The following is a 14,008-nucleotide window of genomic DNA, read 5'->3' on the forward strand; positions in this document are numbered from 1 at the left end:
TGTCACTGTTTAAATTCATGATTTGTTCACTTTGTGTGCTGTGCATCCCACTGAAAAGGCCCACTAGACCTTGAAACGTTGACTAAAGAACACCAAATATTTTTTCAACAAGACCATAATTGGAGTGCCGAACTACATGCTGGATAGATAGATAGATAGATAGATAGATAGATAGATAGATAGATAGATAGATAGATAGATAGATAGATAGATAGATTAAACTATTCAGAAAATGATTAAAGCCTTTTTAATTTGTTTAGTTTGTAACTTTTCACTGTTTTACAAAGTTACCTAAATCCAGACATATGCTTTTTTTAAAGTGAATCAGAACCATTCTGATGCTTCAGACACATTCTAAAAGATCTGATCATTAATATGAATAGGATTCCAAAAAAATATTGCCAAACATATGTAATAGACAGGTATGATAGTGAAACTACAGAAACAGAACACTGTCATTCCTATGCAGTAAACAAGGCAATCACAGGGAATAACACATGTTTGTCTTGCTAAGAAGAATAACAAGAGGTTCTGCAAAATGAGCTGAATGATTTAATGTTACAATTTAGACACAGAGTACCAGAACAGCAAATGTGGAGCGAATGAATGTCAAATCGAGAAATAACAATCAAAATGCAGTAGGGATTTTTCTGTCATCTTTAGGTCACCGGTTTTTAGAATGAAATAATGGTAAACTAACAAGGGTAAAGGAAGGTAATATTAAATTCTAGGAAATCATGTCTCCACAGAATGCCAGACAGCCTGCTGTCCTACACAAGGCATTAAACAGCTTGAATGTGTTAATGCAACAATGTTCATTTTCTTTCTCTGCGGGCTTCTGTCTTAAAGGTTATCTGTTAACAACTGCAAAAAAAATGTTTTTCTGCAGAGTGGGTAAATTTTTCATTGAGAACAGCTATTGGTACAATCCATGCCTCATTAGTTTATAGGAGGGAGCTAGTTTCTATTAATTCTCTCTTCACTTCATTTGCTTGGCTCAGTTATAATTAGCTTCAGAATAACGTGGGCAGCTTTCAACAGATTTATTATCACAATTGCAATCTCTAGCGCCATGTTTTATTCCTATATTTATTTTCTTGTCAAAAGTTTAGAGAAAAAAAAAGTTAGGAGTAACCTGCGGCAGAAATGAAGATTAATTAACTTGATTGGTTCTTTCTTATTGTCATGGTTATACTATATAATGTTGTTCCACTGATAGTATAAGAATCTATGTACATTTTGGGCTGGATAATTTATTCATTTAGTGAAAAACAATCTATTAATATCAGTGTGCGCCAATGTTTGTTCCATTTCTTTGTGTTTTTATATAATATGTATACATTATTGTTTCACATTGCCATACTTTATACCCCCTTGTTTGCAAATCATAATGATTGTGTGTGGGGCTTAGATATCAAATTTTAAGTAGTCAAAAGTGAGTAAACATTATCCTATTTGAAGGGTTCAAATAGCCAATAGACCCAGATGACAGTACATTAGTATTACAGTAGTGTCATAGAGCACAGTCGTTTTGTACTTTATGTCTGTTCAAGGAAATGTAACCTATTATAAATAGGGTGTGTACATCATTCATTTAGACTAGCTTTACTTAACATTGAAAAACTGCAGTCAAGACTCAACATAATTGTAGATATATTTTGTTGCTCACAAATATTTTAAACAAAGTTTTTAATTTCATATTTTATTATTAATACCTTAGAACAGGCATCCCCAACCTCAAGGTAATCAAGGCACACTAACAGTGCCGGTTTTAGTGATATCCAAGCACAACTGATTAAATCAAAATACCTGGGGTACTAATTAAGTCACCTTTGGCTCAAGTCTGGATATCACTAAAAGCTGGAACTTTAGGGGTTTATTGATTAAGATGGGGGTTCTATTAAAGATAGGATGTTGCTATGGGCAACCAATCATAAACTACTTCTTATTTATTTATCACCTTCTAGAATATAATACAAACAATATGATTGGTTGCTCATTGCAACATCAAATCTTCAGTGGAACTCCCCTCTTAGTAAATAAACCCTGTGCACTGAGGACCAAGGTTGGGAATGCCTCCCTTAGAACAATGGGGCAGATGTATTAAGCCTGTTAAAGAGATAAAGTAAAGTGGTGGTAACACAACAGCCAATCAACTTTAAACTGTGATTTTTCCAACACAGCTGAATGGCTGGTGCATTATCACCTTCTACTTAATAATCTATTTATGCTAATTGGGGCCTTATTAATGAATTAATGATGAGCACACTGACACTTGCAGTGTCACAAAGGTGATTATTAAATTATGACTCCAAAAGTGATAAATAGTGTATGAAATTAATGTACACACAAAAATATTGTATCTCTTAAAGTGTTGACCTTTAACAACACCTTAAGGGTCAACACTTCAACTCTGATGATGAGGTGAAAGCTGCCATTCGGTCCTGATGTTGACAACAATTACCAGCTTTGTTCTCTGATGGGTTTGCTTGACTCGTCAAGCGTTGGCGTACATGCGTGGAAAGGGATGGGGACTATGTTGAAAAGGGAATAGTGTCTTACATAGAGGATAAACTGTGTTATCATGTACAAAAAAAGTGTTCAAGTGTGTTCACAAATAATAACTTATAGCCAGGTGCTACTAGTGCTCAGCGTTGCCTGGCACAAATGCAGAAGCGCAACCTAATCCTGTGAATCCTGGGACTGGAGGCTCCAATCCCAGGATGTGCATCAGACTACTCCACATGACCCTTGTGTGTGCTCAGACACCTTCACATTCCACTTATGCATTATCAGACCCATTTAAATGTCCGTAATTTCAATTATGTGCCATCAGACCCCGCCACATGCCCTTTATATGTGATCAGACACCCTCATATGTCCCCTGTGTGCTATCATACCCATCCAAATGTCCCTCATTTCCCTTATGTGGCATCAGACACCTACATATAACCCTCCTGTTCCTTTAAACCCTTTGTTTACCCTGTTCTTGTTCTTTTCTCTGTATGGCTCTGTGGAAATTTGTCATATGTCATACAGTAAATACAGTATTAAAATAATAACGCAAACGTGCATGCAAAGAGTAATTAGTCTGTCAGTGTAGCCAGAGTATTAGATGGTAATGACCGATATGCACATTTTGTGTATAAAGGTTTATATGTCTATCTTAGAAGGAATTACATTGGCAGTTATAGTCAGTATGTTACTTAGTTGAAATGACTTATCCAGGAAATTAATCTAAATGCCATCTAAGGGGTCAGGAACATTTTTTTCCCACTGTGAGTTTAATCTGACAACTAATGCTCTAGGGGATTTATTTTCATTCTTATGGATCAGTGCAGTTAGAATGTATAACAGGTTGAACTTGATGAACTTGTGTCTCCTTTCAACTTCATTAAGATTCTCAGTGACACCATTCTACCAGATGGATATCACACATTTTGGCAAGTTCAGAAGACATTAGTAGGTTTGTGAAAGTATGAAAGTGATTAAAAAACAATTCTTAAAGATATATTTTGTGGAAAGTAAATTACAAAAGCATGAATGTAGTGTTTGTGCAGCACTAGACTTTCGGAAACAAAGTTGCCCTAAATTAATTAGTGTGCAGCTTGCATTTTATGTTGTTCTGCTCAGCACCTCATTCTCTGTTGTTTTTGGGAAGCCTACACAGTAAAAAGGAAAATACAGTAATTCTTAACAAATTCAGACCTTCTGGAGAGTTACAGATGGAACCGCTCTCATTTAGCGGGGGTCTGGCAGTCGGATCGCCAACCGCCAGCCGCCAGAAGGGGACGAGCGTGTACGGAGCTCCCTGTCGTTTCCCGCCACCTCTCCGTCACTATCCGCGAATCCTCGCCACCTCCCCACACCCCCCTTACCCTGCCTGTCTCCCTGAAGCCGCCACCACCCAAAAACTGGGACGCACATGTGTGTGAGATACTCGCGTGTCCCAGTCAGATGGAGCACCTCTCCACCGGCGCCTGCCAGTAGAGCACTTCCGGTAAGCGCCAAAATCACAGGAATTTCCCTCGAACCCCATTGGTCCGCAGATTATCCTCCATTATAGGAAAGGGGTATAAAACACACCATACCAGCACAGGCACTTTACACAGCCTGAGGAAGGAGATTACTCTCCGAAACACGTTGCTGTACTACGCTGGTGAATTTGCACCTCTTTTGGCACTTGGACACTTTCCAGAAAGGACGCACTTGCACTTTCTACTGGGACCTCTACCCTAAACCTTCTGCGGTGGTGCCGCAGAGCTTACCATTTAAGTCATAGCCCACCGCAACCACACATCAGGGTGAGGTATTCTTTTATCATTGCATGCAAAGAATGTATCCGGTTGTGAAATAAAGTGTCCATATACACTTTGTATGTATAATTTTATTTCTGTAATGAATGTTGTTTTAAATCTGAACAACTCACATTTTGTTTATGAGCTTGCGCCAAGCTGTACCATACCTTACATTTACGAGATTTCAGTTTGAAGGGGGACGGTATCCTCCTATGGTAAAACAGTGGCTGCATATTCATAATTTATGCGCATTTCATCACAAGACCACTAACCCAAATAGTAGGTGCATTCTGGCAAGCCCAGGTTCTGGCTGAGAGGCGCTGCATCTGTAGCTGTAAATTTACTAGAGTCTAAAAATTAAAAGAGGTGATTTTGCTAAAATCAGATTTTGTCTATCATTTCACTATTGCATCCTTAAAAATGATACACAGAATCCGGTTGGTTTCTATGGACATCTTTTTATTTTTAGAAACTTTATTAAGTTTACCCCTTAGCCCCAATACTGCTTGTGTTTGTGCATATTATTAACAATGTGTGCTTCACTAGGCAGCCTTAGGCATTTGCCTAGGGTGCCGGTCACTGGATGGCGGCAGTTTGGAGCTGGTCCCCCCCTGGATGGAGGTGAGCGGCGCTGGCTGTGGCCACAACTCCCCCCCAGCCCCTTGAGCAACTCTGGGCCGCTGCATCACCCTTCCACCCCCGTGGAGCGGTGCAGTGACCCGTACCGCATCACTCAGCAAGCCCCCCCCATGGAATGTCACGGTGACCCATGCCGCATTGCATCACCTGGCAAGCCCCCCCACTGTACTACCCCCCCCATACACGTGGAGCAACACAGCGGGTGAGCGCCGCTCCCCCACATGGAGCGGGTGAGCGCTGGGGCACCCTTCTCCCCTTCTGGGGCGCTCCGGTCCTTTGCACTGGCCTTGGCGCTCCCACACATTGTAAACGTATGTCCCCACCCCCTCCCACTGGAGGCAAGTTCGGTGGGGTCCCGTTGACATCACTGAACTATTTTGTTAATGTATCATTCAGTGTGTATGCACAATATCGTCCACCTAGTGGGTACGGAGCTTGTGTATTGAAAATATTTCAGTTTTGTGCATTGACATTTAAAGTTTCCTGTAATGTAATGTATTCCACTTCCAAAGCAAAAGCTTTAACTTGTTCTGAAAATTGATGCAGTATAAATTTTATATATTCACATTTCCGCATAGATAAAATAAATTATGGATAGTCCTCCTATCTAGGACATTTAACTGCAGGATCAAATAATTTAAAACATTAATTGCTAGGAGAAATTGAACAACAAACGTTAAAGTAGACTGCTGCATAATACACACTGGGTTGAATAATATATCTTATGAAGTGAGGCGGTGCTACTGAGCATTGCTGTAATGGTGCAATGGAGGCGTAAGGCCGGATGTGGTATGAGGCATTTAAGGGGCGCTCAGAGTAGTTGTAGGTTTAGCCTGCTGAGACTGCGGTTAATTTTGTTGAGCATTGTAATTGTACGCTTGAAAAAGGTATGGCATGGCCAAAATGTTGCAATATACTCTGCAAGATGTAATAAGTTTTATGTATCAGTGTGATTCCTGGACTGAACTTTGTGTATGATCTGGTGTAGTCCACCCTAATGTTGCTGCCATTGGAGAGGTTATTGCAGAACTTTAGATAATTATATACAGTATTGGGAATTTTGAAGTGGGAGTATGAAAAATTGAAAGGGATTAGTGTATTCTCCAGAGTGTACTGTTGCATGCGCTGGAGCTATAGGCAATGGAATCTGGTGTTTCTCACCAGTTCTGCTGCCCATACACTTGTGAGATATTGCATGTAATCATTTGATTTTGGCCACATCTGTTCAATAAATCAAATGATTGTATGCACATTTTGTGTACCATTCGATGCGATGCGCGGGCACGTCAGTCGGATCTTGCATCTCATGGTCTTATGTTTTGCGATGACTAGATATTTGAAGCATGCTTTAAATATCTAACCCAGCGATAGAGCAGCACGTCACTATCGCTATAGGGCTTACTCACACAGCAATTTGTGCTTAATTTCTAAGTGATCTGACTAGATCTGACTAAATATTCAAAAATCACTACGTGTGTACCCCATTAGGTTTCTGAAGGGTGTGTTTATTGGGTTCATATCCGAGTGTAGCTCAGGAGTGGTTCTCTTTTCCTGGTTTCCTTGCCAACCCTCCTGCCTCATACTTAAGTTCTGATGCCGGCTTTAAGAATTCCGGCATCGACATCCTCATCCATGGCAATGGTGTTCTGACGAAAGACAGGATTCCAGCAGCCGGCAAGCCGACCGCCGGTAATATAACTGCAAAGGCAAATTCCTTCTCAAGAATGTGAAAAAGGAGAGGTTTTCCTGATTTAGTCTTAAAGGTTGGACTTCCAGGTACACCCGTCAGCAGCCCCTTTAGGAGCGCACGAGAAATTCCCCATACCCAAAAATTATAAATTCCTTCTCAAATTGACAAAACCATGTGCACTGCAGGGGGCAGATGTAACATGTGCAGAGGGATTTAGATTTGGGTGAGTTATTTTGTTTCTGTGCCGGAAAAATACTGAGGGGCAGATTTATTAAGCTTGTGGAGTGATAAAGTGCCTGGTACATTATCAGCGGCCAATCAGCTCCTAACTGTGAAGTTACAGGCTTGGTTTGAAAAATGACAGGTAGGAGCTGATTAGCCGGTGATAAAAACCAGACACTTTATCACTTCACCGAGCTTAATAAATCTGCCCATGACTGATTTATGTTTACACTACAATACAGATCTCACTTTGAAGTAAAACCCCACCCAAATTTAATTCTCTCTGCACATGTTTCCTCTGCCCCACCTGCAGTGCACAAGGTTTTGTCCATTTGAGAAGGAATTTGCCTTTGCGAGTAAACCAGAATAAGGGCCATAATATGTATCGAATTGTACCTGCGATCGAATGCTGTTTTGTGCGCATTCGATTTTTCTAAATGTGATGTTCGATTCCTGAAGATTTCTGGTCACTTCCTGGCCACTCCTTTTCCACCCACTGTGCACATGACTGGAGAGGAGGCTGGAAGCTGCAGAGGAAAAGGTGGGCAGGCTACACCACTGGCCACTAATGATTATTATGCTAAACCACCAATGCACACCATTATATTCTGTCTCACTGCAAAAAGGGCCTTATTCTGGTTCACTCTTAGAGGCAAATTCCTTCTCAAATGCACAAAACCATATGCACTGTAGGTGGGGCAGATATAACATATGCAGATATAATTAGATTTGGGTGAGTTATTCTGTTTCTGTGCAGGAAAATACTGACTGCTCTATTTCTACACTGCAATATAGATCTCACTTTGAAGAAAAACCTCACCCAAATCTCATTCTAATTCTCTGCACATGTTACATCTGCCCCACCTGCAGTGCACTAGTAGGGGCCTTATTTTGGTTCATTCTTTCTGACAAAATCCTTCTTAGATGGACAAAACCATGTGCACTGCAGGGGGGCAGATGTAACATGTGCAGAGAGAATTAGATTTGGGTGAGTTATTTTGTTTCTGTGCAGGGAAAATACTGACTGCTTTATTTTTACACTGCAATATAGATCTCACTTTGAAGTAAAACCCCACCCAAATCTAATTCTCTCTGCACAAGTAACACCTGCCCCACCTGCAGTGCACATGGTTTTGCCTATCTAAGAAGGATTTTGTCAGAAAGAATGAACCAAAATAAGGCCCATGGTTTTGTCCATTTGAGAAGGAATTTGCCTCTTAGGGCAGTATTCAATGACAAATTACGCTATGTGCGGCGAATCCTGTTCAGGATTCCCTGCACATTTGCAGGGTTCCGGAGGGCTATAGCATTCGCTGCCAACCCTCCCTGTCACCCTATGCAATGCCGCAGGGGTTCGCTGCCCCTAATGGCAAATTTTAATCCAACGATGGTGGCAGGCAGGGAGATGTAAGCCTCCCTGTCTGCCCCAGAAAATGTAAAAATTAAATATATATTCATGTGGTGCAAGCACATGAATAAAAATAGCATGCACCTTCACAGGAAAAAAATTCAGATTTTTTGACACAAAAAAACGGTGAATCAATACGAAAATCATGCTGAAAGCAGTTCTCCATCCTTGCATTGAATACACTCTCGGCGAATCCCTGTGAAAACCCCATTGAAATACACCAGCGAATTGCAGCGAGCATGAAACGGAGAACTGTCCGGCATTCACTTTCTGCGACCAATGAACATTGAATAGGGTGAATCAGATTTTCAGTGAAAAAGATTCACCACAAGGAGTGAAAACAGCCCGATTCGCCGAAAAAAATGGTGAATCGGGAGCATTGAACACTGACCTAAGAGTGAACCAGAATAAGGCCCTAAATGCTGTCCCATTGCAAACTGACGGCCGCGCCCTGTGAGACATTGGGCAGTATTCAATGCTCCCGATTCACTGTTTTTTTCTGCACAGTGCTGTGCCGCCGTGCGGACTCAGACTGTCTCAGAGCAGGCCCAGCCCAGCGTTAAGAGAGAGCCGCCGCGGGATAGGACCAAAATATCGACGGTGGGCGTGGCTTCATTACACACGGTACGCACAAGGTCCACAGCCTGGCCCTGCCGCACCCAAGAGATGAGGGAACCGCCGATCCAGATCTTGGAGGATTGAGGCATATGCAAGTAGTATTTTTGGTACTTGTTTCCTAGCACGGCCACACCGATATGAATCTTGTCAGTCTTGAGCATCGCGTCGCATCGGTGTCTTTTTTGTAAGGTTACGATGATCCCGACCCTTAAGATACCCCCGATGTAGTTTTGTACTCCCGATGTATTTTTTTGGCCTCGGTATTCACATCGGCATCTTGTTCATTGAGTCGGGTCCCTTTTAACTATGTACCCCCGACCGACGCGATACTACCGATGTACTTCTTTCCTCCCGATCTTTGTCTTAAATCGCGTCGGTCGCGACGCATGTTTAAGCAAAACCCCCCGATGCTCATGATGCACACGATGTTAATCTGGCATCTTGTTCATTGAGTCGGGTCCCTTTTAACTATGTACCCCCGACCGACGCGATACTACCGATGTACTTCTTTCCTCCCGATCTTTGTCTTAAATCGCGTCGGTCGCGTCGCATGTTTAAGCAAAACCCCCCGATGCTCATGATGCACACGATGTTAATCTGGCCCATTGGTCCTACGATTTTCCCGCTGTTTAGGCCCTTTTTAATAGGCCCAATTAATCTTTATAGTCCAACCCCCTATAAAATCTCCCTAGTACCATATGTTTTAATGTGTTGTAATGTGTGTTTCTATGTCAATATGAAATCTGCTCAGTTACAGCATCAATGTCAATATTTATTGTGATAGTCCGGCCCCTTACTTTGACAGCCCCTTCTGTTTTATTTTCCCCTACTGCCTTTGTGGGTTTGTCTCGGTAGGAGTGAGACGTGTATTCAGTTGCTGGTGATTTTTTGGCTGATTGATCCTTTGCTGGTGATATCTCCCTGATTGATCCTGTGCTTTGAATACTATTTGCTGCTGATCCTGAGCCTTGTGCTGCGGATTGCTACAGATCCAGTGGATTATTGCTGATCCTGATTATTCTGCGATTGATTTCTGGTGATCTTGACCCTGAGCCGTGCTGATCCTTAGTTCTGAGCTGTGGATTGGTGTGCTGTGGAGTGCTCTGTGGGTGTTTCCGTGACCTCTGAGATGGCTGAAGTGAATATGTTCTCACTGCCTACAAGTGAGGAGGAGGCAGTGGCGTTTCTGCAGCGCCATCATCTGCTGCCATCAGAGGCTACGTGCGCCAATGGTCATCCGATGCGGCTGAATCTGAAGGAGACCATGTGGCGCTGTAATGTGAGGGACTGCCGTTTGAAGAGGAGTCTGAGAGCAGGACTGTTCTTTCCTGGCTGTCGTTTGCCATTCCTAACGCTGGTCCGCTTTATATTTTCCTGGGTACAGGAATTTACCAGCGTGGAGTACTGCGAGAAGAATTTGTCCCTCTCAAAGAAGACGGCTGTCCTGTACAATAAGTACATGAGGGAGGCCTGCCTGCTGGACCTCATGGCGCAGCCGCAGCGCCGGATTGGAGGTCCCGGCAAGATCGTTGAGGTGGATGAGACCCTCTTCGTGAAAAGGCAGGCAAATGTTGGCCGAGTTTTGCCTCAGCAATGGGTCTTTGGTGGCATATGCAGAGAAACAGGGCAGTGTTTCGCCACTAAAGTTGCCACTCGGGACGCCAACACCCTCATGGAAGCTATCCTGCAGTTTGTGGAGCCTGGGTCTACGGTCTACACCGATTGTTGGAGAGCGTACAGTACGGCCCAGCTGAATGCTGCAGGATATGAGCATGCCCAGGTGAACCACCGATATAACTTTGTCGACCCTACAACAGGGGTTCACACCCAAAATGTGGAACGGATGTGGGGGGCATGCAAGTGACGTCACAGGGGCACCGCCAGGCATATGCTCCAAAGCTATCTAGAAGAGTTCATGTGGCGGAAGAGCCTTGGACATGATAACCCTTTTGCCCACATATTATATGCCTTGACTTTATTACCCAAGGACTCTTGATATTTACCCCCATTCCCTTTTTCCCCCATTACTGTTCATGTAATATGTTTTGTTTTCAATGACTTATATACAGTTTTTCCATTTTCATTTCAAAAGTAAAATTTGAAAAATGGTTTTAAAAAACTTGTGTTTCTTGTCTCAGCTGAATGATTTGTGATGGATGAATGCTATGGAGTCACACCACCACTATCCAAATAATTTTTGGAGCGCGGTGAGTGCAGTGGACCACTGAGTCCAAAGCGTGGTGAGCGCAGCAAGCCCCAAGAAGCGTGTGTGGGTTACTAACATAATAATTTGCATAGGCTTCTGGGGCTTGTGGGCCTCACCATGGTTTGGACACAGAGACCCGCTGTTATCAGCATACTAAACATGATCAACTTGAAGTTGACATGTTTAGTCGACATGTCGACATGATACACATGTTGACATGTTTAAAAGCATATCGCGTCGGACGCAATGTACTGTGAGCTTAACAGCTCAATGCTGCCGACCGACGTGACATGTAATTGTATAAGCACTATACAGTGTTCATACAGTTCTTAACATGTCCGTCGCGTCGGGAGCATTGTACAACGGCTGCGACCGACGCGATCGATCAGTATAAGCACTATACAGTGTTAATACTGTTCTTAACATGTCCGTCGCGTCGGGACCATTTCACAACGGCTCCGACCGACGCGATCGATCAGTATAAGCACTATACAGTGTTAATACTGTTCTTAACATGTCCGTCGCGTCGGGAGCATTTTACAACGGCTCCGACCGACGCGACCGATCAATTTCCAAGTACCTCCCCGCATTACGAGCTACACCGTACATCTACAAAGCAATATCGCGACGGTCTGTCGGTCTTATGCATTGGCGTTACCGTAACATCACCGCCCGACCGACGCGATTTTTCTGCCTGCCGGGAGAAACGCGCCAAAAGCACTCTGGGGAAGGACATCAGCAGCCATTTTGATGGTAATTATCTTCAACACGCAGCAGCTGTGTCTGGCTCCCTGCCCCTGCACAAAAAAGTAAGTTGAATTTGAGGATTACTGAGCATAGGTGGGCCTTGGGATTTGTGAGGAACATATGCAGGCTTGGGGGGGATGTGGGGGTTTGGGGGGGAGGGGGTAAGGGGGTTTGGGGGGGTGGGGGGTGGGGGCGCTTACTGTGGTTACTGATATATATACATGTGTGCTTCATATATCATTTTTTTGTGGATTAGGGGGTTACCATTGGGTGTATAGAGTGGATAATGTTTATGTTCAAGGGGTACTGTTTATCTAAATAGCTAGAAAGTGTTTATGTGCAGGAGTTTATGAAGTGTATGGCTTTAGTGTCATGCTAATAATGAAAATCTGGATATAACAGGTTTATGTGCAGAGGGTATCATGTGCCTGGAAATGATGTACTGTGTGTTATAATACATGCAGAATACTCTGCTGTTTGTGATAGTAATGCAGGGTGACATAGACTGTAATGATTTCTTGGTACACATATGTAAAATATAGCTGTTTGAGGTGTCATGTGCTTGTTATTGAAATGGTGCAGCAGGCAGTATGCTGTGTCTACTTTATAGTAATGTGCATGTAAAATGTTTGGTACTCTTTACCTAGAACGGCGCCCATCGCGACCATCGAATGCACTAAAAATCGGGTGCGATGCGATGCCCGCGATTTCCCATAGGGGCCAATGTTAAAAATGAGATTGGACCCGATTTTAGTGTTCAATGCCTCAATGCCCGCGATTTTTACATAGGAAACAATGTTAAATGGGCCACAGAGCCCAAATAGTCACCGTGAAGTCTAAAATGGCCCCCACAATTGTTAATGCCACCCCACGATCAACGTCAACCCGAAGCGTGGCGAGCGCAGCGAGCACGCGAGGGGCGGCGGTACGCGTCCTCCGACCTTTTCATGCCCCACTATCCACGTCGGCGTGGAGTTGAGAATAGAATAGTGTGGCGAGCGCAGCGAGCCACCGAGGCCCGAAGCGTGGCGAGCGCAGCGAGCCCCGCGAGGGGACGCGGATACCTTCACAGTTATACGCGTCCCCTCGCGGGCTTCACAGGTGTCCGTGGCGATGTGGACACCTGTGAAGCCCGCGAGGGGACGCTGATACCTGTGAAGCCCACGAGCGGGCGTGGACACCTGTGAGGCCCGCGAGGGTACGCAGGGATCTGTGAAGGTATCAGCGTCCCCTCGCGGGGCTCGCTGCGCTCGCCACGCTTTGGGCTCGGTGGCTCGCTGCGCTCGCCACACTAATTTATTCTCAACTCCACGCCGACGTGGATAGTGGGGGTATGAAAAGGTCGGAGGACGCGTACCGCCGCCGCTCGCCACGCTTCGGGATGGTGTGGATAGTGGAGGGACACAAATATATCAGTACTTCTGTTGTCAAATGTGGTGTAGATTGCATTTATTATATCATATGCTATGACTATCTCAGATTAAAGCCTTGTTTTTTTTCTCGGATTCTATTTCAGTTTGATTGAGATTTATTTTGCCTGAAAGGCCTTTATTTATTCTGTTGATTTCTTTTCTCACCTGCTACCGACTCAGGTAAATATTAGTCGCTTTTTTGTAGCGTATTAATGAATAACAGTGGAGTGCGTTACTTTTTATGGGGTAAACTTCATTTTGGAATATTTCTTTACAGAATGGATCGTAACGTCGACCGCCAGCTCATGAAGAAGTTGATCGATCTCTACAAAGAGAATAGGGGGGACATTTACCAAAATGGATTCGTAGAAAAAAGGTGTATTCGTAGGGAGAAATACACCTTTTTTTTACGAATTTGTATTTTCGGGATTTACAATCCCAAAAATACAACAATTCGTAGTCCTAAAGATGGAACATTCGTATTTGTAGTTACAAATACGAATGCCCTACACCATCGATAGGATACGACAGAAATCACCATTCAAAAGAATGGTGGTTTCTGATTTACTAAGCAGCCGTACTGACAATACGGCTGCTAAGTGGTGTGAAACACCCACGCAAATACGACAGGAAAATAGAACACCATTTTCCTGTTCTATTTGCGTTTTAGCCTGCACGGATCAGTCAGATCCGTGCAGGCTACAGTGTAAAAAAATAGAAAAATAAATAAATAAAAAAAAAAAAACGGCGTGGGGTCCCCCCCACAGC

The sequence above is a fragment of the Crinia signifera genome, chromosome 3 (genome assembly GCF_055691185.1).
Source record: "Crinia signifera chromosome 3, ASM5569118v1, whole genome shotgun sequence".
In the NCBI taxonomy this organism is placed as follows: domain Eukaryota; kingdom Metazoa; phylum Chordata; class Amphibia; order Anura; family Myobatrachidae; genus Crinia; species Crinia signifera.